The sequence below is a fragment of the Sarcophilus harrisii genome, chromosome 2 (assembly GCF_902635505.1).
Source record: "Sarcophilus harrisii chromosome 2, mSarHar1.11, whole genome shotgun sequence".
NCBI classification, from domain to species: domain Eukaryota; kingdom Metazoa; phylum Chordata; class Mammalia; order Dasyuromorphia; family Dasyuridae; genus Sarcophilus; species Sarcophilus harrisii.
The window spans coordinates 214593530-214619287 of record NC_045427.1 but is presented as its reverse complement, the minus strand read 5'-3'; positions in this window follow the sequence as shown (position 1 = coordinate 214619287).

Below are 25758 nucleotides of genomic sequence, written 5' to 3'. Positions count from 1 at the left end.
TCCAAGGAGTACAGACAAGCCCTTTTGTTCTTAAGGGGACCTTTTGTTATCCTTAAGTGGGCCTTTTTTGCAGTTGTCCCTGGTTGAATTCCTTGCATAGACAAAACTTGTCAGGACCCCACAAATCAGAAGGGGAAGCTATAGATTTCTCCCACAAAAGAAACTATTTGTCCCTCCCCTTTCTTCGTAGTTTCATTAGGAACTGCCTCCTTTATGGCAGCAAGTTCTCTAGAAACTTTGTCTTTCCCTTGTTATAGATACTTCATTGCTAGCCTTAGAGCATCTTCCCTCTTGTTCCTCTAGGGAATTTAGCCCAAATCTTTCCACTTGTCAACTGCTAAAACTCCCTTTTGTAAATCTGCCCACGGCCAGCAGCATAATAAATTTTTGCCTCTTGATTTGCAGATGGTCTAAGCTTACAAATTCTTTCAAGATGCTTCAAGACACAAGTCACAAACCCCAATATATTTTAGCGTCCAGTGCCTACACATCAATACTTGGTGACCTCTATGGGGAAGGTCCTGGAACCCCAATATATTTGAGGGGTCCAACACTTCTGTACCTCCATACCCCATAGAGTTAGTCAGGCAGAAAGCTACATTGAATATTCATGATTCTTAGAGTCCCATTTCTGATCTTTTTAATTTGAAAGGTGGGAATGTGCTGGAAGCTAGAGATAGAACTACACAGAGGAGAGGAAAAGTACTTGATCAAAGTGTGACGATAGCCATGTCACCTTTCCTCTCCAGATTTTCTCCTTTAAACCATAGCAACTTTCTCCCCCTAGAAGTTCACTTCATCCCCAGCCTTCTGACATCAGAAGTCCATTCTGCCTCTGAAGGTCCTTTTTCTGTTTGATCAACTCCTCTTAGAATTTTCATTTTAAGGAAAGTGTCCAGGTCAGTCACATTTTCATTCCACTCTGGGCTCCACTCCTGATTTTCTGGGCTTTCTCAGCTATGTCCCAGATCAAGTATCATCTCCCTCCCACTTTCTCCTCCACTCTCCTTTGAGCTCCCTTTTATGTGCTGTCCTCCCTCATTAGAATTTAATCTCCTTGAGGGCAGGGACTGAGTTTATTTCAGTTTGTATTTATATTCTCAATATTATCCCAGTGCCTAGCACATGTCACACTTAATAAATAAGGCAAATGCTTAATAATTGAGTAGCTATGTTTCCTTCATAAATGCCATAAGTGCCAGTTTTTTTATTCCCAAATTCTAGTCTCATCTCACTGAAAAAAAAAATCACCCTTTTCTCTTAGATCTTGTTCTTTGTAAATAACTTTAGCCTCAACTTCACATTTAAATAAAAAGTCTAATTAGATAAATAGCATCATGGTTAAAAAAAAAATCATGATACATTAGAAACATATATCACAGGATACAACATTCTTGTCACTTCTCTAGTCACTACCTCTTTCAGGCAAAGTACATTTCATGCTCTTCAATCTCCCAAGATGCAAGAGAAAGACAATCCAGTTCAATGATTTATAATCAACCTTCTGTCTCCCAATAAGCTGGAATGGATTCTTTTTTAAATCCTTATTATAAAGAATGGTTTTCAGGTAGAGAAAGGAGGGAACTATTTCAAATTAAATGTGAAATATAGACAAAGTATGTTAATAAAAATAAGATTTATTTTTTATTATTTTTAGGAATGAGACACAGGTAATTCACAACAAGTTGTCTATGTTTGATTTTAAAAATGCTGTAGCAGCTCTTAGTGATTTTCTGGTTATATCTACAAAGGTGAACCAAACTACAGGATCTTTCAACTCCATAGAACCATGGCTTCCAAATCCTAGAAACTCTACATTTCCCTTGTCTGGCTTATACAACTGCCCTGCCCTGCAATTTCTGGTACTCCAAAAGCAAATCCATGAGGTACCACTTGACTTTCACAAATCTAACAATAACATACAAGACAAATACCAGTGTGCCTAAGATATGGCTCAGACTACCATAGTCTCCACTTTCCTTTTTCCTTCAAATTTGGTTCTGCTCTTGCACCTTGAATCATATCTACAAGCCATGCTGGTACTGAAACCAACCAGAAAATGTCCTGGTATTGTCATTTCCTTTGGAAACACTAGGTTCTAAAAGACATTCTCTACATAGAGAAAAAAAGAAAGAGAATTCCAAACTAAGGAAGGTTTTTTTACATGCAGAGCCTTAGTTGGAGCCACAAAATATTAAGTCTACAAAAGAAAGTAGGATTGTCATGAGTTGGCATGGCAAAAAATTGATCACTGGGTATCCAACCTTCTGATGAGGGCCTCTCTGATGAACCTAACTAGGTTAATCTTCAGAAGACAGATATGCTGCTAGTCTAATGCTGAACTTTAAAAAATAAGAAAAAGAACATTTTCAAGTTGGTCATAGATTTAGAACTGGAAGAGACCTTGAAGATTTTCCAATCCAACTCCCTCCTTTTAGGAAAATAAAATTTATAAAGATAAAAAAATTGGTTAGGATCACTAGTAGCAGAATTATGATCTAAATCTAAGTCTTTTAATTATAAATCCAACCCTCCTAACCAACGTGTCACACTCCTTGTACCCTTTTGGCATAGCTCTCCCTTCCATTCTATAACAAGGCATTAAGGGAAGATGCTGATCAAAATGTTATCATCAGGGATAGTGTTACAAATCCCTAACTTCAAGAATTACCTCTGATATTATCTCCTTCAGGAAACCTTTCCTGAGCCCTACAGTTCTTTTTTTAAAAATTATTATAGCTTTTTATTTACAAGATATATGCATAGGTAATTTTACAGCATTGACAATTGCCAAACCTTTTGTCCAATTTTTCCCCTCCTTCCCCCCATCCCCTCCCCCCCGATGGTAGGTTGACCAATACATGTTAAATACGTTAAAGTATAAATTAAATACAATATATGTATTTGTATATGTAATACAATATACAATATATGTCCATACAGTTATTTTGCTGTACAAAAAGAGTCAGACTTTGAAATAGTGTACAATTAGCCTGTGAAGGAAATCAAAAAAATGCAGGTGGACAAAAATAGAGGGATTGGGAATTTTATGTAGTGGTTCATAGTCATCTCCCAGAGTTCTTTCCCTGGGTGTAGCTGGTTCAGTTCATTGCTACACTATTGGAACTGATTTGGTTCATCTCATTGTTGAGTATGGCCAAGTCCATCAGAATTGGTTATCGTATAGTATTGTTGTTGAAGTATATAATGATCTTCTGGTGCTGCTCATTTCACTCAGCATCAGTTCGTGTAAGTCTCTCCAGGCCTTTCTGAAATCATCCTGCTGGTCATTTCTTACCGAACAATAATATTCCATAATATTCATATGCCACAATTTATTCAACCATTCTCCAATTGATGGAGTTCTTAATGTTCTCTCCCTCTTGAAATTACTTTGTAAATTCTTGTCCATAATGCACATCTATATCTCTCCTTCTCTCCCAGTAGAATATCAGTTCCCTGAGGGGAGAAACTGTTCATTTTTATATTTGTATACCTAGCATAGTGCATTGCACATAAATAAATATTTGTTGACTTGCATTGCATTGAATTGAATGAACGATGGGCAGTAGGAACCAGACAATGACAAAGAGGGCAGCAAGAGAAGGTCCTGTGTCATTTGGAAATGACAAAGTCCAGATGTTCAGCCCTCTAATGGCCAGGATCATAGGATTTAGAGCAAACAGAGCCATTGGAGATTATGTAGTCTGACCTCATTTTAACAAATGAGGAAACTGGTCTAGAGAAATTCTTCTGTCTTTCCAAACCATTCTCTTCTGTATATATCTATTCATTGTGATTTACTCATTCCAATATCACACAATCTAAATCTTCTCCTCCCTTCACAGTGGCTCACTTCTCCTGGGCCCAATCACCACAGAAAGATCACAAGCATATCTAGGTTCTAATACTATTGTTATGATGCTATGGAGTCATCATCATTATGGAAACCATCTTCATTATGTCCCTCCCCTTTGAAGCTATGCTTTAAAGTACACATGAAAAGTCTGCAAATGGAAATCAAGGGCCCAAGTTTCTGAACTTGTGGTTTGTCCACCAATGAAATAGAATTTATGATTCTATATTTGGTCTTGGGTTCTCTTGCACAACTTATAAAAGCTAGCACCTATCCTTTCCTTACCATTCTAGCTCCAGTCCCCATCTCAGCTCTACTGAGCTAAATATCTCCCACTATTAAAGAGGGAAATTCCTCTTCCTTCTTTATCTATATCTGCATGCTAAGTAAATACATTAAACAGCCTGGGATTCATTGGAAAACAAATTTTATCACAGAAGCAATGATATATGACTAAAAATATGTCTGGGGGAAAAAACAAAGCTTTCTGTGCTTAACTGCATATTTTGAACATATATTAAGAGCATATTTTGCAAAGACTCTGAAAGCAAGGAAAGGGAGTTCATCCCAGACAGGGAAATTTGGCTTCTACCTAGGAGAAAGAAAGGAGAAAACAGGCACTATGTATCCTCATTTTTCATTCTGCAGGTTCAGTTTATGCTTAGAATGCCTTCTTTTCCTCCTATTTCAGACTGTCATTGTACCCATACTGGTCCCAACTCTTGCAGCTATAATGGCTCCTCTTCACTGCAGTGCCATTGAGATTGACCTGAATGAAGGGGATGAGTGGTAGGAACCTGACAATGACAAAAAGAACAAGAAGATAAGGTGCTATGCCATTTGAAAACAACAAAATCTAGCTGTGCATCCTTCAGCTCATACTTTTAATGGTTTCTTCCTTTTCACAAGCATGTTCAACCTCAAGGTTAAGGGCAAGACGCCATAACTTGAATACTGCTTAGTAGACCACTCAACAAGCAGTTTGGTTCCTCTTCTCCCACCAATAGCTGAATGCACTGCCCCTAGGGATAGGGTTAAAAGATGATACATTTCTGTCCTGGGGCACAAACTTTTCAATCCGAGGTTTACTCAGAATCTTCAACACACATAAGCACATAAGCAACACAACTAGCACTGACTTTTTTTTTTTTTATTTAATAGCCTTTTATTTACAGGATATATACATGGGTAACTTTACAGCATTAACAATTGCCAAACCTCTTGTTCCAATTTTTCACCTCTTACCCCCCCCACCCCCTCCCCTAAATGGCAGGATGACCAGTAGATGTTAAATATATTAAAAATATAACTTAGATACACAATAAGTATACATGACCAAAACATTATTTTGCTGTACAAAAAGAATCAGACTCTGAATTATTGTACAATTAGCTTGTGAAGGAAATCAAAAATGCAGGTGTGCATAAATATAGGGATTGGGAATTCAATGTAATGGTTTTTAGTCATCTCCCAGAGTTCTTTTTCTGGGTATAGCTAGTTCAGTTCATTACTGCTCCATTAGAAATGATTTGGTTGATCTCCTTGCTGAGGATGGCCTGATCCATCAGAACTGGTCATCATCTAGTATTGTTGTTGAAGTATATAATGATCTCCTGGTCCTGCTCATTTCACTCAGCATCAGTTCGTGTAAGTCTCTCCAGGCCTTTCTGAAATCATCCTGTTGGTCATTTCTTACAGAACAGTAATATTCCATAATTTTCATATACCACAATTTATTCAGCCATTCTCTAACTGATGGACATCCATTCAGTTTCCAGTTTCTAGCCACTACAAAAAGGGCTGCCACAAACATTCGTAGCACTGACTTTTTTAAAAGAACAAGAATCCTAGGCAATCTCATAATATTATTGTTCATAGCAAAAAATGTAAGAATGCAATAAGTAAAGGACAGAATTATTCTTCCTATTCACCACAACTTAGGAATTCCCAGTTATTACATATAAATATTAATTTTTACTACTCCAAGATCTGTTTCCCACCTCTAAGATGGCAAACACCTGCTCTCTAGGATAAGTTTCACTGTCTCTCCAGATTATCTTCTCCAAGGCATATTGGTTTTATCTGAGCATTCCCAAAAAGGACATAGCTAGCTACAGTACCTAGCAGAGCCCTGCCCCTAACCACACCTGGCTCATCCTCCAACTGCATTACTCATGTATTTTCAGACATAAAAAGAAAACATGAATGATGAATTCTTGAAAATGTTGAAGCCCTTGAAAGTTTAGTAGTCACGAAATAATGTCACACTTTCTTCCCCAGTATTCTACTCCCAGGCATCCAGGGCATTGCAAGTGTGAGGCAGAAAAACAACAGTTTCTGCCAATAAACCTTCACCTAGGCAAAACAGAAAAGCAGAGTGTGATCCTCTGGGTTGGTGTGAAATTAGTCCATGTTATAAGACTGTAGAATGAGAGTTTTGGAACAAGGAAGAGAAGCAAATGGAACTTCTCTATGGCAGAGCATGCTTGAATGGCCTTCCTTTGTTTGGTTGTACTCTTGTGTGTTCCTCCAAGAAAATCATTTAAACTTTGATTTGAACTATCAACAATCCTCACTATGAAGATGCTATTTGTTTCACAGCAAGGTCAGTGACAGCTATATCTTTGACATCTGATGAGCCCTTTCTTATTTATTGTCTTAAGTGTACCTATAAAAAGATCATAAAACCCTGGCAAGGAGAGGTTCAAAATTCAGAGCATTAGAGAAGAAATTGTATATTCTTTTGGAGGCAATTCAACAAATATGAATCTGAGTGCTTATTGTTTTTTTTGTTTTGTTTTTTTATTAAAGCTTTTTATTTACAAAACATATGCATGGGTAATTTTTCAACATTGACCATTGCAAAACTCTCTGTTCCAAATTTTCCCTTCCTTCCCCTCACTCCCTCCCCTAACTGACAGGTAGTCCAATGCATGTTAAATATGTTAAAAATATATGTTAAATACAATATATGTATACATATTCATGTAGTTATCTTGCTGCACAAGAAAAATCAGATCAAGAAGGAAGGAAAAGAAAAACTGAGAAAGAAAACAAAATGCAAGGAAATAACAACAGAGAGGGTTAGAATGCTATGTTGTATTCTACACTCAGATCCCACAATTCTCTCTCTGAGTGTAGATGGCTCTCTTCATCACTGAACAATTGGAACTAATTTGGTTCATCTCATTGTTGAAGAGAGCCACGTGCATCAGAATTGATCATCATATAATCTTGTTGTTGTCGTGTATAATGAACTCCTGGTTCGGCTCATTTCACTTAGCATCAGTTCATGTAGATCTCTCCAGGGCTCTCTGTATTCATCCTACTGGTTGTTTCTTACAGAACAATAATATTCCATAACATTCATATAGCACAATTTATTCAGCCATTCTCCAATTGATGGGCATTCATTCATTTTCCAGTTTCTGGCCACTACAAACAGGGCTGCCACAAACATTGTTGCACATACAGGTCCCTTTCCCTCCTTTAAGATTTCTTTGGGATATAAGCCCAATAGTAACTCTGCTGGATCAAAGGGTATGCACAGTTTGATAACTTTTTGAGCATAATTCCAGATTGCTCTCCAGAATGGCTGGATATGTTCACAATTCCACTAACACATCCCCCTCCAGCATTCTGCATTATCTTTCCCTCTCATTCTAGCCAATCTGACAGGTATGTCAGTGATACCTCAGAATTGTCTTAATTTGCATTTCTCTGATTAATAATGACTTGGAGCACCTTTTCATATGACTACAAATAGTTTCAATTTCTTCATCTGAAAATTGTCTATTCACATCCTTTGACCATTTATCAATTGGAGAATGGCTTGAACTATTATAAATTTGAGTCAATTCTCTATGTTTTAGAAATGAGGCCTTTATCTGAAAAAAAAAAAAAAAAAGATACAATTCCTACCCTCAAGGCACTTAGTCAAATCAGCACAATACAACTTTCACATAATAGATATGACAGAAGGTAGAATGTAAGAGAGATAAAGGAGTGCTATAGAAAAAGCACCTTAGCATAGACTGAGCAGAGTGAGACCACTTTTAGCTGTGTAGATGAGGGAACCCTTTCTAAAGGAGATAGCATTTGAACTGGACCTTCGAAGAAGAGAAGGATTTCAATAAGCAGAAAGAGTACATTAAAGGAATAGAGGGGCAGCCTAAGTCAACAAAGGCAGGAATGAGCAGGAGAAGATCAACAGTCAAATTCAGCTGAAACTAAAACTTTATGAGGAAAATCAGAGTGAAATCCAGATTGTAGGTGGCCTTGAACATTAAGCTAAACAATTTATATTTTATTCCGCAGACAATAGGGAGCCACTGAAGGTGTTTGACCAAGAGAGTGACATGATCACTCACACCTCTGTCTTAGAAAGATTATTTTGGCAGCTGAGTGACATTCATATTCAAGAGAGAAGAAACTAGAGGTAGTGAAACCAATTAAGAAGCTTTTATAATTTATAGAAGCAATGAAGGCCTAAAATCGTGTAATAGCATTTAATAGGTCCATTTGAACAAAGCTTACAACATTGGAAATTTCTGTTAAATGAATTCTATTTTTCTAATAGCATCTATTATCCAGTGGAAGTATATTCCCCTATGTGGTGGGAGATCAGCCACCACACGTAAGTCAGATATTAAATAGAAACAGAATAAAGAAGACTTAGTGCCAAGAGATGACCCATGCTAATATGGGTAGTTAACATACATTTTGCCATGGAAGCTGTTTATGATACTGTGATGTCTAATGTTCTTAAGTTCTTGTTCCCACCACATAGGGAAATGCAGGGATTTTTTTTTTAAGTTTTGAGTTCCAAATTCTATCCCTCCCTTCTCTTCCCTGAGAAGGTAAGTAATCTGATATAGATTATACATGTGCAATCATGTAAAATATTTCCATATTAGTCATTAAATGACTTTTTAAATAAAACAAAAACTAATAAATTAAAGAAGAATTTTTTTTAAATAATGAAGAAATAATGGTTTTCCTATAAGACTTTGACAATGCTCAGAACTATAACTACAGTGAAACAACTGGAGCTATTCCCTTGGAGGATGAAATTTGGAGGGCAATAAAAGTACCTTTTCTTCAGAGATAAAAACTGCTGAGCATAGTAAGTGCTTAATTAGCAAGAAAAATTAATTAAAATGAGAAGCTATCAGATGGCATGCTTCCTGTTCCAGGAGACCACACCCCATTTGAGACCCTCCTTCCCTCCCCACACTGTGTCCCTTCTGTTTTCCTTTAATGCTTCTCTGGTGAATTTGTCTTAAAAGTTGATTTGAGAGCATATTTTGTATCATTTTCCTTGGGTATGAAGTTTGCTGAGGCTCTAGCTATATTCAGTTTATTCATAATTCATCAATTCAATGGAGTCTTCATTTTATTTCAGTAGGATATTTACCAAGTATATTCTTTTGTTGTTGTTGTTCTTCCAGATAAATTTTATTATTTATTATTATTCTAGTTCTATAATTTTCTCTTTTTTATTATAGCTTTTTATTTACAAGATATATGCATGGGTAATTTTTCAGCATTGACAATTGCAAAACCTTTTGTTACAATTTTTCCCCTCCTTCCCCCCACTTCCTTCCCCAGATGGCAGGTTGACCAATAGATGTTAAATATGTTAAAGTATAAGTTAAATACAATATATGTATACACGTCCGTACAGTTATTTTGCTGCACAAAAAGAATCGGACTTTGAAATAGTGTACTTTTAGCCTATGAAGGAAATCAAAAATGCAGATGGACAAAGGTAGAGGGATTGGGAAGTCTATGTAGTGGTTCATAATCATCTCCCAGAGTTCTTTCGCTGGGTGTAGCTGGTTCAGTTCATTACTGCTCTATTGAAACTGATTTGGTTCATCTCATTGCTGAAGTGGGCCACGTCCATCAGAATTGATCATCATATAGTATTGTTGAAATATATAATGATCTCCTGGTCCTGCTCATCTCACTCAGCATCAGCTCATGTTAGTCTCTCCAGGCCTTTCTGAAATCATCCTGCTGGTGATTTCTTACCAAACAATAATATTCCATAATATTCATATACCACAATTTATTCAGCCATTCTCCAATTGATGGGCATCCACTCAGTTTCCAGTTTTTGGCCACTACAAAGAGACTTGCCACAAACATTTTGGCACATACAGGTCCCTTTTCCTTCTTTAAGATCTCTTTGGGATATAAGCCCAGTAGAAACACTGCTAGATCAAAGGGTATGCACAGTTTGATAACTTTTTGAGCATAGTTCCAAATGTGTGTGTGCTTCTGTGTGCATCTCCAGTCCTTAGTCTAGTACATAATAAATACTCAAAGGGGATATGAGGAAGGAAATAAACATTTATATAGCACTTACTGTATACTAGGCTCTTTATTTCTAAGACAAAACATCCACAAAACAATTAGGAACTTTAAGTTCAAGTGTTAAATTAAAAATAGTCTAGTGATAAAAAATATGGCAGAGTTGGTCAATGCTATTATGGAATGGCCAAGGACCAATACCTAGTTGATTACTCAAGGGATCTGAGCTTCCCTCAGTGCCATTTACCATTTTTATCAATGATTTGGATTAAGGTCTAGATGGAATTTCTATCAGATTTACAAGATGACGCAAAGCTAAAAGGGATAGCTAATACAATGGATGACAGCAGGATTTAAAAAGACCTTGATAGACTAGAATACTGGAGGGAAAGTGAACAAGACAAATGTAAAATCTTACCCTTGGTTTCAAGAAACATCAGAATCATAAATTCAAGGGATGGGTAGACAGCAGTTCATCTGAAAATTATATGGGGATTTTAGTGCACAGTGAGAGTCATAGAAGTAAACAGTTTGGTATTACAATAAAGGTGGGAAACTGTGAATAGAGTGTTAGACTAGAAGAAGGAAAATCTGAATTTTTATTTCCTCTGACACTAGCTATGTGAAATTGCACAAGTTGCTTGATGTCTATGAGAATTAGTTTCCTCGTCTACTTTTATAGTTCAGGCATTTCAATCATGTTCTCTTTTTTGTGATTCCATTTGAGGTTTACTTGACAAAGATACTGGAGATATTAATCATTTCCTTCTTCAGTTCATTTTACAGATAAGGAAACTGAGGCAAATAGAATAAAGAGTTGCAAGGCTAGTTAGTGTCTGGGGCTGGATTTGAACACAGGAAGATAAATCTCCCCGACTCCAGGTCCAGTACTCTGTGCACTATGATGTCACCTGCCACCCTAAGCTAAAAATGATATAATAAAACCTTATAATGCCTATTTCAAGGGGGTTTGATGAGGATCGAGTAAGACAACTTCATATAAATCCCTCTGCAAACCCAAAAAGATGTATAAATACTAGTGTTCATTTAGTCACTTCTCTCTTTCAAAAGATTACTTTGTCTCAAGACCCAGAATGATGGTAGTTTAGAGACTAGGAGAAAAAATAGAACACTGATGACTATTGCCATGTTTCCTCCTCCTTCCCCTCCCGGAAATGGTTCAGAAAACACTAAGGACATGCTGAAAATTGGATGAAAGTGAGCAAGCAGGCAGAAGGGATGGCAAGATTTTGCGCTTTTATCTTCAGTAGAAATCAGATGAATAACCAGAGTTCAAAGTGCCTAATGACCCAGACCCAAGACAGAGCTAATTGAGACACAAAGAGACAAATCTGAACCAGAGGGTAAGATGGAAAGTTCTGAAGCTTCTCATGATTTGTAAGAAGACTGGAAGATGGACCCACTTTCCAGAACTCCCTCTTGTTTTCATGGTCATAATCTAAGACAGAGTAGGCCTTAGACAGCAGTACTATCCCACTTATTCCTATTCCATGACCTGTGGATGCAGGATGTTGGTTTATGGACATGGATCACATGTCAATGCAGACTTTCTGGAGTGTCATGTTTGGTCTGGGTACCACATTTCAGGAACGGCTCTGAAAAGCTAGAGACTGTTCAAACAAGAGCTCCAGGCTGATGAAGGGTCTCAAATTCCTGTCACAGGACAATTATTTGAAAAAATTGAGGAAGTTTACCCCTGTGACTTCAATAGGACATGATAGTTATTTTCAAGTATTTGAAATGCTATCATATGAAAAAGATTCTGTTTAGTCCCAGAAGGTAGAACTAGAAACAGCAGATAAAAGTTGTAAAGAGACAAATTTAAGTTTGATGCCAGGAAAAATTCCCTTTTAGATTTATACTGCCTCTAGAACTAGTGAGTTCTCTCCCTCATTAGAAGTCTTCAAGCAGAGGCCAGATGAAAACTTGTCAATAATGTTGTAGAGGCTGCTAGATAATACTGAGTTCAGATTTGGTCTCAGATATATACTTGCTGTGTGATCCTTTGCAAATCACTCAACCTTTGCTGCTTTGGTTTCATTAGCTGGCTCCATGTTACTGTGTGGTATAGTGGAAATAGATTTGTATTTGGAGTCAGAGGCCCTGGGTTAAAATCCTAACTCTCTCTCTCTCTCTCTCTCTCTCTCTCTCTCTCTCTCTCTCTCCTCTCTCTCTCTTTCTCTCTCTCTCTCTCTGTCTGTCTGTCTCTCTCTGTCTGTCTATCTCTGTCTCTGTCTCTCTCTCTCTCTGTCTCTCTTTCTCTCTGTCTCTCTGTCTCTGTCCCTGTCTCTATCTCTGTCTTTCTCTTCCTCCCCTCTCTGTCTGTCCCTGTCTCTCTGTCTCTGTCTCTGTCTCTCTCCTTCTCTCTCTCTCTCTCTCTCTCTCTCTGTTTCTCTCTCTGTGTGTCTCTCTGCCTCTCTCTCTCTCTCTGTTTTTCTCTCTCTGTCTGTCTCTCTCTCTGTTTCTCTGTGTGTCTCTCTCTGTCTCTGTCTCTGTCTCTCTCTGTCTGTCTCTATGTCTCTGTTTCTCTCTCTCTCTCTCTCTGTCTCTCTCTCTCTGTCTCTCTCTCTCTCTCTCTCTCTCTCTCTCTCTCTCTTTCTGTCTCTGTGTGTGTGTGTATGTGTATGTAAAACCTTTGGGTAACTCATTGGCTTCCCAAACATTGGTTTTTTTTAATCTGACCTCTAAGGTCCCTTTCATATCTAAATCTATGATCCTATAATTCCATTTAAAAAAAAAAAGAACGATGCTGAGATAAGAAGTCGATCAGGACTGAGCAGAAGGAATATTAAGCAGCAGTGAGGGCCCAGCTGAGGTTGTATAGCATGAAAACATAGCCAGCGAAATTAACTGGATTTCATTATTTTTTCCAGTCATATTCAGCCCCTCTGGAACATGATAAGAAATGAGATGGTGACAGTTACTGAAGGATGAGATTTCATAGTTTGAGAATGGCAGGCAGCTGAGTATTCAAAGGTAGCTTTGTGATAATCCTGACCTCATTCTTCCAGAGCAAGGCTTGCTACATCTCCCCCCTTGCAATTCTATGGGGTCTATCCCTAAAAATTAGGAGGGAATTGTCATTTTTCTAATACTATTGACTTAACTTTTTAATGTAGTATATTCCTTAAGGAAACTGAGGCACAGGAAAGCTGAATGATTTGCCAAAAGTCACCTAGTAAGAAAATGTCAGAGTTAGGATTTAAATTAGCCTTTGATTCCATAGTTACATGATTCTATCTTAGTTTCCTACTTAGAAATAGTAATATTGAATAACCCAGTGAGTTATTCAAGCAGTTCCTCCTTCTTGTCACAGTTGATCCAATGACATCACAAACTGATGTCTTGATCTATTCATGAATTGGGTTTAAGGGAGGCAGGGTTGCACAAAATCCTCACTCTCTCTTCCTAAATTATCAAAGTCCAAATGTCTGCAAGGATGTTGTGGTTTGTTCTACGTCTTCAGAGGACCAATGAAATCACAATATTGGGATAAAATAGTGGATGATGGGTAGTGTTTTGACTTGGATTTACATGTCAATGACTTGACATTTTCAACAAAGCTCAGATCACTCTATGGTGCCTTGCTCCAGTCACTTTTGGCTGAAAGATAAATTGTTTGTATTCACTTTTTCTATCAGTTTACCAGGATGTGGTTGCTGTTCGTGTACAGCTTCTTGGAGTCACAGGTAAAAGCTGAGTGACAGGTGAATAGCAAAAGGTGGATGAGCAGTCCTGAATAGGACCTTGCAAGCCCTCACCCCAGAGGTGTTAGTCCTTCCTAAACATTCCATATAGTTTTAAGTCCATGAAAACTACTTTGCTTGTTCAAAAAGATCTATGGTACATTTTTGTTAATTTGTAAGTGTGAACCTAAAATGATACTCCATGGCTTGAAAAAGCTATGGAAGACCCTAGGAAAGGGGAGTGACAGATGGTTGCTCCCAAAGCATCTACAAATTCAGTTTCCTTCCAGGGGAAAGAGTGCTAATTGAGCACTTTATGTTACTCTATTAATTCACTAATTCCTATGAGTTCTTATTACTTAATGAACTTACTGTGGGCTGAAATAAAGGTTGTCCTAAACCCAATATCCATATTGTATGTTGAGTTCCTTTTGTGTGGGAATTACTGGCATCTGGGGAAATTTAGACAAGAGCTCTAAACTAAGCTTTATTTTAGATTTTACTGGATTATTTCCAATTGGAAACAAAGAGCCAAGAAGAAAAACTAACTCTTATGGAGGCAAAATCCTAGGGTTGACCCCTGATTTATGTCAGCCCAAAATCCTTTGGGAGGGCCTGGAGCACAGGTCAACTACAGCTTTGAATTTCACCTCTCAGCTCAGCTCATGCTGCCTAAGAAAGAGAACAGTTTTTTTCACCTTAGGAGCCATGTTTCTGACCAGTTTCTGACCATTTCAGCTAATAATAGAATGAATATAGCTTAAATAGGATTCACAGGTATGCCATCTATAGTCAAAACAATTCTATACTGAACAAGCCTTTCTGTTTTACAGCTCCTGGGGAAGAAAGGCAGAAGATTCATTTTTCATCACTTTCCTTTCCTGATGAGTTTTCCAGGAATGTGCTGCTGGTAAGATGTGGGCAGCCTAAGCATTCCTAAGAATGATTACTTTGGGGTCTGGCTTCCCATCCTCCAAGTTATGAACTCCAGAAAAAGGCAAGGTGGCACTAGCTGCTAAAATACCTTTTAAAAAATTTAAACATGTCTTGAAAAATCAGGCTTTTTAAAGGAGCAATTCTGTTTAATATCAAACAATAAGCTGAAGATTAAAACTAAAATTATGCATATGAAAATTAAGAATAGGCTGACAAAGCATGTGACATAGCAAAAAGAACAAATGTTTTGGAGACTGTGGTTGAAATCTTAACTCTGATACTCCCTAAGTGACAAGTGTCTTCATTCCTCAGGCCTAAGGTTTCTTCAACAATGAAATGAAGAAATTGGACTAAGATCCTTTCTAATTCTAAGATAGTATGTGGTTCTTTGTACATGTAGTAGAAAGGACTCTGGATTCAGATTGAAAAGATGTCAGTAAAATTCTGGTTCTTCCTTTAATATCTGTATGAATTTAGATAAGTCATTTCACCTGTATGAGCCTTAGCTTAGTCATCTCTAAAACGAGCCATTTGAGCTAAGCAGTCTCTGAAATCTTTTCCTATTTGGATGAAACATAGACCATAAAAAGAGACCATTCTGTGGCTTTCCTATGCCCTAGAGGTGAGTCTGACTGGCCTCTAGAAATGGGAGAACACAATTGGGGAATAGCATGTCTCTATTAGCTCAGGCTTCACCTGGGATGATTCCCTAACTCCATTCCAATTACTCCCTTTCCAAGAAAAAATATTTCCGTGGTTACCATCAGCCAGATGCTAGAATCCCCTGTCTAGGAAGACAAGGCTCTCCCTCACATTTGTGAACTAAAGATGAATTGATTGCTTTCCCCTCAACATAGAAGAAATAATTAAGAGCCAGAGAAGAAAGGAGAGCTTGATAAAAATAGATGTCTGCAGGTCAAGGGGATGATACAGGCAAATGGGAGGCAGGAGTTCCACCTAGTGGCAGAAATTGTTTAAGGCCCTCCAGAGGGAAAAAAAAAAAAAGATGGCAAGGCTTTAGAACGGGCTTTGTCTGTTATCTGAACTCAGGTTTTTCCACTTCAAGTCTAGCATTCCATCCATTATGCTGTACTAGCTCTAATGCAGGGGTTCTTAATCTTGTGGGGGTTGTGGACCTCTCTTTGACAGCCCTGTGAAGCATATGGATTTTTCCTTGGAATAATGTTTTTAAATGTATAAAATAAAATACATAATATTACAAAAGAAATCAATTATATTGAAAACAATTTTATATAATTTATATATTAAAGTATATTGTATACATAAATTAGTATACATACACATATATATGAACATATAATGTGTGTGTGTTTAGGTATTTTAAAGCGAGTTTACAGACAAGTTGAGAATTCTTCTCTAATGATACAGTTTTGAATTGTGATGCTGGAGAAGGCTTTTGAGAGTCCTTGGACAGCAAGGAGAAGAAGTCAATACTTAAAAAAAATTAATTCAGATTATTCATTTGAAGGTCAAACACTGAAGCTGGAGCTTATATACTTTGATAACATAATAAGAAAATGGGACTCATTAAAAAAAACTCTGATATTAGGAAAAATTGATTGAAGGCAAAAGAAAAAGGGGACAGCAGAAGATGAAATGGATAGCTAGTCATGGGAAAAATGAATACAAACGCAAAAAAACTTCCAGAGATGGTGGAGGATGAAAGGACCTGGTATGCTATGATCTATGGGGACATGGGGTCAGACATGACTAAATGACCAAACAATAATTCTAGTGACAGAGTTGAAACTTGAACCCAATTCCTCTGACTCCAATGCCCTTTCCACTGTGCTATGCTGCTTCCAAGGTATAATTTTTTGGATCCTACCAGACCCTAACTGCCCCCAAAATATCTTCCCTTATCATCCTGATTAAAATTTCCACTATTAAGGTCACCCCCTTTGGATTAAGGCATTCTATCTCCAGAAAACTTCTATTTAAAATCCAGGGTTTCTCTGGAAGAGTAAGCAGAATACAACAGACATTAACACAGATTACCTAATTCAATTCAATGCTATAAGCATTTGCTAAGTGTCTACTATGTATAAAACTGGGGTAGGTTTTGGGAATATAAGGAAGTCAAAAACAATAATCCTCTACTTCAAAGAGATTATATTTGACTGGGAAGATATAGCAGGTGCACAAAGGGAAATGCAAAATCATTTCAAGAGGAAAAGAGATGCAAGTAATCTGGAGGTGTCAAGCATGGCTGAGTTTAGCAGACAGACCTTCCTAATGGGGCTATGGTGGGGAGAAGGGAATCCAGGGATATGATAAAGTGCATGTGAGGAGATTCTGAATATATTGTAGACATGGAGAAAGGTATAAAGGTAAGAAAAGGAATGTCACATAAGGGGAATGGCTAAGTAAGCCAATTTTATTGGAGTGGAGAGAACACAATGAAAGAAATATGAAATAAAATTAGAAAGGTAACTAAATAAAGCCTACCAGATTGCAGAGGACTTTAAATACCAGACTGGGGATTTTGTATTTTATCCTAGATACTATAGGAAGCCAGTGAAAATCTTTGAGTAGGTGTGTGACAAGGTCAAATCCGTTTTTTAAATGTCAATTTGGCAGCTAAGTAGAGAGTGGGTTGGAGAGGGCAAGGACTAAAAGCAAGACCAATTAATTGGCTAATGCAAGTCCAGACAAGAGGTGATGAGGGTGTGAACCAGAGTAGAAAATGTGATTTGAAAAAATGGAAAAATATTGGGGAGGGAGAATCAACAAAAGGCTTGATAAGTGATAGACTTTGAAGAGCAAAAAAGGAAGACTCGAGAATGAATCTAAGGTTGCAAACCCAGATGGCTGTAATGTTTGCCCTTCATTTTCAAAGAGAACAATGACATCACAATGTTGGGGTAAAACAGTGAATGACAGATGATTTCTTGATTTGGATTTAAGTGAGGCAGAGTTCCACAAAATTGTCAGCCTCACTCTCTTACAGTCAAGATGATGGGCCACATCCCCAAAGTGGATAATCTTGGTCTTCAGTGTCTGACCAAGCTCTAAGTGTTCCACAGGGTCTACTTTTACCACCTTCGGGGTCCCCTGAAAAAATTGTTCTTATCTACCCATTCCACTGGGGAAGTCTTCACATGCTTGGGGTAGATTGCATTATAACTGGCTGATAGTTAAGGTCTGCTTCTTTCTCTCAGGCTGGTTTAGTCCATCTGCCAAGATGGTTTTACCTGGATGTGACTACTGCACATGCTGTAGCTTCTTAGAGCCACAGGTGAGAATTGAATAACAATGGATGAGCAGATCTGAAAAAGGCCTGGCCAGCTCTCACACAAGAGGTGCTATTTCTGTTCAAGGAGGGATAGAGTTGTGCTCAATATAAAAAGCAAATTTTGAAGGAAATAAAGGTTTCAAAGGAAAATATAAGCTGCCTTTTGAACAAAGTTTGAGATGCCTACTAGACATCCAAAAGAAAAAAGCAATTAATAATGCAACATTGGAGTTCAGGAAGACATTTAATGATCTAATGATTTGAGATAGATTTGGGATCATTTGCATAGAGATTAGGGATTGTAGGGCAGGTAGAGAAGCTGGCCTTAAAACAAGGAAGAACTGGGTTCCAAACCTGCCTCTGACACATTCTTGTTGTTTTTAGGCAAGTCACTTGATTCTCAGTATTTTAGGTGACTCACTAAAACTCTTAATTGTAAAGAAGATGCTGATCTGCATTAGTAAAAAAAAAAAAAAAAAGTTTCTCATCTGAGAGACCCCCAAACCAGTGAAATCAAAATTTCAATCCCCATTGCTTTTCCCTATATTCAGATGAACATGAACCCTTGAAGGTTGATTAGATCACTGAAGGAAAGAGTGTAGAGAAAGAGAAGAGGGCTCAGGACAGAGAAAGCAAAGGGACTAAGCATTTATATAGCACCTACCATGTGTCAGGTACTTTGCTAAATGCTTTTTACAAATATTATTTCATTTGATCTTCACAATAAACTGTGAAATATGTGTTACTATTATTATCATTATCCCCATTTTATAGTTGAGGAAACTAAGGTTAAATTGGTTGGTGACTAGCCCATGATCATAAAGTAAGTATATGAGACGAGATTTGAACTCAGATTTTCCTGATTCTAGGCTCAGAACTCTATCTACTGCACTACCAGTGTCTTGTGGGGACAAAGCTTCCTTCATTCAGTAAGCTGGATGAAAATAATAGCTGATATTATCAAAGGGATGGATAAGGATCAATTAGAGAGCTATAGATCATGCAAGGAGAAAGAAGAATGAGAAAAGGCCATCAGATTCAGCAAGTAAGATATTACTGGCAACTTGAAGAGAACAGTTTCAGTTGAGTGATGAGCAAAAAGCCGGACTACAAGGGGTTAGAAAGTGGGTTAGCTAAAGAGGAAGCCACAAGGCAAAGAATACAGACATTGTTTTCTAATGGTTTGACCTTTGAAAGGGAGGCAAAATAAAGGATATGTATGAAAGGATGGTGGGATTGAGCAAAAGTTTATTATGGATGAAGGAGGATGGGGCAGATTTATAGTCAGCAAAGAAGCAAGTTTGCCAGGAGAAATTGAAAATTAGAATGGGAGGAATGATTCAAGGAGCAAGCTTCTGGGAGAGATGGGAAGGGACAGCATCAAGAGAATATGTAGGAAAAGGACTTGATCTTGGCAAGGAGAAAATTCACCTCTTAATCAGAAAATAAAGCAGAATCATAATAGCTAACATTTATGTAACACTATACACCTAGTGACTGAGCCAAATCCTTTACAATTAACATCTCATTTGGTTCTCACAACATAAGAGATAGATGCTATTTTTATTCCCATTTTGCAAAGTAACAGAGGTTAAGTGACTTACATAGCCAGTGAGAATCTAAGTCCAGATTTGCATATTGGTCAGTATTCCTGATTCCAGCCCACTGAATCACCTGGCAGTCTTGAAAGAATTGAAGCAGAAAACTGATGTTACAGTATTCTTACATTCACCAAAAGCCCCTCCGTTGTCTAATCATTTTAATTCTCCTTAGGCTGATCCCACAATTTAAGATAATATTATGAGAAAATTGCCAGAAGTTTTGTTTTTGTTTTGTTTTGTTTTGTTTTTTATTTTGTTTGTGGCAGCTAATAGCTTTGAGTCATTGAAATTTATGCTCTGCTGCCCAACTATAATGCAACTTATTCAACATCCTGTTCAATTCTGGCATAATTCACTTATTTATTTATATTTATTTATCTAATTTATATTTTTCATTTATCATGATAGACTAATTGCATTTCACATATTGGACACTAGGTATTATTCATCCATTTTTGTCATTCCTGATTATTTGTTAGGCTAACTTTTGTAAGAGGCCATGGGTCTCATTGAAGTAACCCTGTAGAAGTCTGAAGCTTGATACAATTAGTCTAATATAATCTACAAAAAAAGAGCATCTGAAAGACCTCACCTCTTTCATGAGATTCTATCCAGGGGTCCTCAAACTATGACCGCGGGCCAGATACAGCAGCTGAGGATGATTATCCCCCTCATCCAGGGCTATGAAGTTTCTTTATTTAAAGGCCCACAAAACAGTTTTGTTTTTACTCTAATCCAGCCTTCCAACAGTCTGAAGGACAGTGAAGGGGACAGAGCCCCCAAAAGTTTGAGGACCCCTGTATGCAGTTCATCTGCACTTTATGCAGAACTTTTTTTCTCACAACCAGGTTTTTGGTGAACATCTGTTTTATTCTTTGCTTAGTTGATAGAAGATGGTTGGGAAAAGTCCCTTTTCTGGTTTTATCCATCAATGAATCTTGTATGATTGAAACATAATAGAAGATGGATATCATGTGAAGAAAGACAGCTACATTTTTTCCTAAAATCAAATGCTCTTTTTATGTGTAAGGATCATAGAAATTTTGGTTCCTGGGTAAATTTAAGACAAAGGTCATCATCAGTTTCATCAATTTGACACAGACCTTTTCAATCTTGTTCTGGAAATTATTTACATGGCAACCAAAGTTATTATGAGAATTGATAAGAATCTCCTCACACCAACTCCACAGGGTTCTGTGGAATTTTTTCTAAAAGGACATTTGGAGGGGCAAAGCTAGTAACCAAGAATATTCCAGAAGTTAAAAGAAAACAACCTAGAAAAAAGCCACGATAGTAGAAGAGATAAAACACGAAAATTTAAATCTCTGAGGTCTTTTCTATCTAGTTAGTTGAGTATGACTAGCTGTGTTCTGGTTCAAAAAAGAGTTAAAGCTAGTTTCTGGGCAAAGAATTAACAGATAACTTCCTACAGGGGGGCGAAAAATCACCTTAGAATTTTTACCCAGCAGAAAGTAATAGAGAACAAGACAATGAAGCTACCAGGGGACATAAGGGGTGCTTTTGTGTTAGAGGGATAAGTTAGCCTGGCCAAACATGCTCCAGATCTGTGTTTCTGGTACATGTGTCCTTTTATGCATATTCACCAATTATATGTGTTTCTGCATGTATGTCCTCCTCCTGCCCTAGTGGTATGGCAATTTGTGGCATAGTGTACTCCTGTGTACATGAGAATAAACTTTATTACTATTTATTTTGCACTGATATATGACAAAAGGTGTTTTCTATTGAACTATTTCCTCTGGTTAATTTTGTAAAAGTAAAAAAAAATCAGTAAAGACTCAAATGTTATAGTTTTGAGAGTACGCTGACCCACAAAAAAAAAATGCTTTTGACCTAAGGCAGCTGTCTAGGGTTCCCAGGGGCTAAATATAATTACCTACAACAGTAACCTGTATTTTCTATACATTCTAATCAATTGTATTTCTGTAGTGATATGTTCTACAGTAGAAAATAGTTTGTGAAAGCCCACATTTTTTCTTCTCACATTTTCATCAGTGATGCCCTTGATATATATGTAGATCATTCTTGAAAAGATGCTATGATGATAATCAATTCTGATGGACGTGGCTCTGTTCAACATTGAGATGATTCAAACCAGTTCCACTTATTCAGTGATGAAGAGAGCCAAATACACCCAGAGAGAGGACCATGGGAACTGAGTGTGGAAAACAACATAGCATTCTCACTCTTTCTGTTGTTATTTGTTTACATTATGTTTTCTTTCCCAGTTTTTCTTTTTCTTCCTTCTTGATCTGGTTTTTCTTGTGAAACAAGATAACTGTATAAATATGTATACACATATTGGATCTAACATGTATTTTAACATATTTAACATGTATTGAACTACCTGCCAGCTAGGGGAGGGAAGTAAGGGGAAGGAGGGGAAAATTTGGAACAAAAGGTTTTGCAAGGGTCAATGTTGGAAAAATTACCCATGCATATGCTTTGTAAATAAAAAGCTTTAATTAAAAAAAATAAACAAGTTGGTGGAGGAAATGTTTATAGTAACAATGCTAAGTTTTAACCTACTCTCCCCAAGGACCAAAAAGGACAATGTGCCCCCGTTCAAGGGATACATTTGTACTTCAGTTTTTTATATATCTTTTTAGTAAATAAATATAGCTTCATAAAAGCTAGTTGATATTATTTGGTTATCAGTGATATCAATGGGTAAAATTATATTGGAGCATTAATTATTGATTAGATGATGGTGAAAAGTTTTAGCTCAAAAAAAGATGTTATGAAAATAAAAAACAGATATATAGGCTAATAATTAGTGATAACTTCTAGACCATCTTTTGTGATTTTTCTTTTTTTTAATTTGATTTCTTTTTCTTCTAGATATCAGATGCAGTAATAATTGATTAGAATATATTGAAGAGATAATTGGTTGATAATAAATCCCCTTCATCAACATTTCAGTGGTCATATTTTTATGGATGAAGCCAAAAGGTAGGTTACACTTTCAAAATTATTTCTTGTATATATATTTGATTTGGTCCAGATCTGCCTTCTCAATTGTATCTTTTTGAGTGTCATTTCTACTGCCTTATATAACATATTATGTACTGAAATGTTAAAGTTTAAATATAATTGTTATATCATCAACAATGATTGAAATATATTTTAGAGATATTGATACATATGTTCCATTTATGTGGAACACTAACATTAAAGAGATTATAAAATGTCTTTAACATTTCATCTCTTAAGTTTTCTTGGAATGAAATGACTTTGTTGACTTTCACACCAAATTTTCCACAAACTAGTATTATGGGACATAGTATAAACTACTAAGTGGGCCCATTCCTAGGAACATGCACAGTAGACTGCCTACTACCCACCTCCATTGGGTGGTGAAACTGCTTCTGGAAGTCTCTGATGATATATAATGCACAGGAGCTACCTCTGATTCAGAGAAATGGTTTTTTGTCTGCTCACTGCCCAGAGGAAAAAAAAGGACTTTTAGTTGGCAACTAAGATGTAACTAAGTGTTCATCCAGAAGATTTCAACAGAGAAATTCAATTTTTTTTCCTTCCTGGACAATTCTCTGAGTTCTTCAGGGTGCAGAAAGAGATCTCTTTCTTACCAATGACCAGTCAGTGAGCACTCTGACTTGTAGGCAAACTTGTGTCCAAAATCAGTTGATGTATTCTTCCTTGGTTACAAAGCCCTGTGGGATCTCAAAAGGGCAGTAGAATCACTCTTTGTCTGAGCCTGTACAGCATAGAGGAGCAACCTACTTGACCCAACCTAACAGTGACCTGACCTGGCAGACAAGACACTGTGCCCTTCAAACGAGGGAGTAATTTATCCATCATCTATGGTGTACCTGAAAGTGAAGTTGGTGGCGGAAATGTTTGTAGTAAGAACACTAAGTTTGAACCTACACTCCCCAAGGACCAAAAAGAACAATGTGCCCCAGTTCAGGGGATGCATTTGTACTTCAGTTCTTGATATATCTTTTTAGTAAATATAGCTTCATAAAAGCTAGTTGATATTATTTAGTCATCAGTGATATCAAGGTGATATCAATGGGTTAAATTATATTGGAGCATTAATTATTGGTTAGATGATAGTGAAGAGAAAATTGGTTGATTGACATTAGAGGAAAAACAATAAATAAAGGCTAAAATAACATTAGAAAAACACTCAGGTGTACCTCCAGAATCCCAAAAAAGAGAAAGGAAATATGACTAGCCACCTTCTGAAACCCTCCTTGCCCATGTCAGGGGAATTTGGGACAACTATCCCCCAGAGTCTATATGAAATACACTGGTTTTCCCCTCCCCCGCTCTTCATATTTTTTGAGTCAATATTACTTATAATTTTCCACATCCTCCAAAATGCTTTGCAAATTAATTTATATTCTAAACAAGTGCTACTCTTGGTTGTAATGTTTCTTCATTCAGCAAGATAACTGAGTATTTGCTACTGGAGGTGGTTTCTAAGTTCTTTTGACCTTCTTGTGCTAGTAATTGATTTACGTTGGTTTAATTTCTGTAGGAAATCATGATAATCTGATTTCTTCCCCCCCTTTTTTTTCTTTTGAAGGCACAACAAAACCAACTCTGCCAATTCTGTATTTTGCATCTCAAAGGAGAATCTGTAAGCCATCTTTCCATTTCATTATGATATGACTTATTCTCTTCCCCTTCAGGAAGAAGCTATTATTATATAATTCCCAGACTATCTAGGAAGAAACTCTTTACTAATTCCCAATGTCTATCCTCCAAGCTGGGTATCTTCAAACAATCTTTTCAGATATTGATTAGCAAATCTTTGAACAGCTCTGGAAACTTATCTGCCAGGTATAGTCAGTCTGGCTCGATTCTGCCCCATACCAAAATAAGGTCAAAATGGACACATGATTTGGGGATAAAGGATGATATCATAAACAAATTAGGAGAACAAGGGATAATTTGCCTATCAGATCTTAGGAGAAGGGAGGAATTTATAAGCAAAGAAGAACTAGAGAACACTATGAAAGGTAAAATGGACAATGTTGATTACATTAAACTAAAAAGTTTTTGCACAAACAAAACCAACAGAAACAAATCAAAAGGAAAGTACAAAGCTAGGAAAAAAATCTTTACAGACAGTATTTCTGATAAAAGTCTCATTTCTAAAATACATAAGGAACTGTATCAAATTTATAAGAATACAAATCATTCCCCAAATGATCAATGGTCAAAGGATATGAACACACAATTTTCAGATGATAAAATTAAAGCCATCTATGATCATATGGAAAAATGTTCTAAATCACTATTGAATAGAGAAATGCACATTAAAACAAGTACCTCACACCTCTTAGATTGGCTAAGATGACAGGAAAAATTAATAATAAATTTTGGAGGTAATGTGGGAAAATTGGGACACTGAACGAATCCGACCATTATGGAAAGCAATCTGGAACTATGCCCAAACAGGTATCAAACTGTTGTATACCCTTTGATCCAGCAGTATTTCTATGGCGCTACTCTACTTCTAAATGAAGGAAAGGGACCCACATGTGCAAAAATGTTTGTGGCAGCCCTTTTTGTAGTGACAAGAAACTGGAAACTGAGTGGATGCCCATCAATTGGAGAATGGTTGAAAAAAATTATGGTATATGAATATTATAGAATATTATTGTTCTGTAAGAAATGGCCAGCAGGATGATTTTAGAGAGGTTTGGAGAGACTTACATGCTGAGTGAAATGAGCAGAACCAGGAGATCATTGTACACAGTAACAAGAAAATGATCAATTCTGATGGATGTGACTTTCTTCAACAATGAACTGATTCAGGCCAGTTCCAATGATCTTGTGATGATGAGAACCATCTACATCCAGAGAGAGGACTGTGGGAACTGAGTGTGGATGACAACATAGCATTTTCATTCTTTTTGTTGTTGTTTGCTTGCTTTTTGTTTTCTTTTTCATTTTTTTTCCTCTTTGATTTGATTTTTGACCCAGCAGTGCCATTACTGGGTCTATATCCCAAGGAAATCCTAAACAAGGGGAAGGACCCACATGTGCAAAAATGTTTGTAGCAGCCCTTTTTGTGGTAGCAAAGAA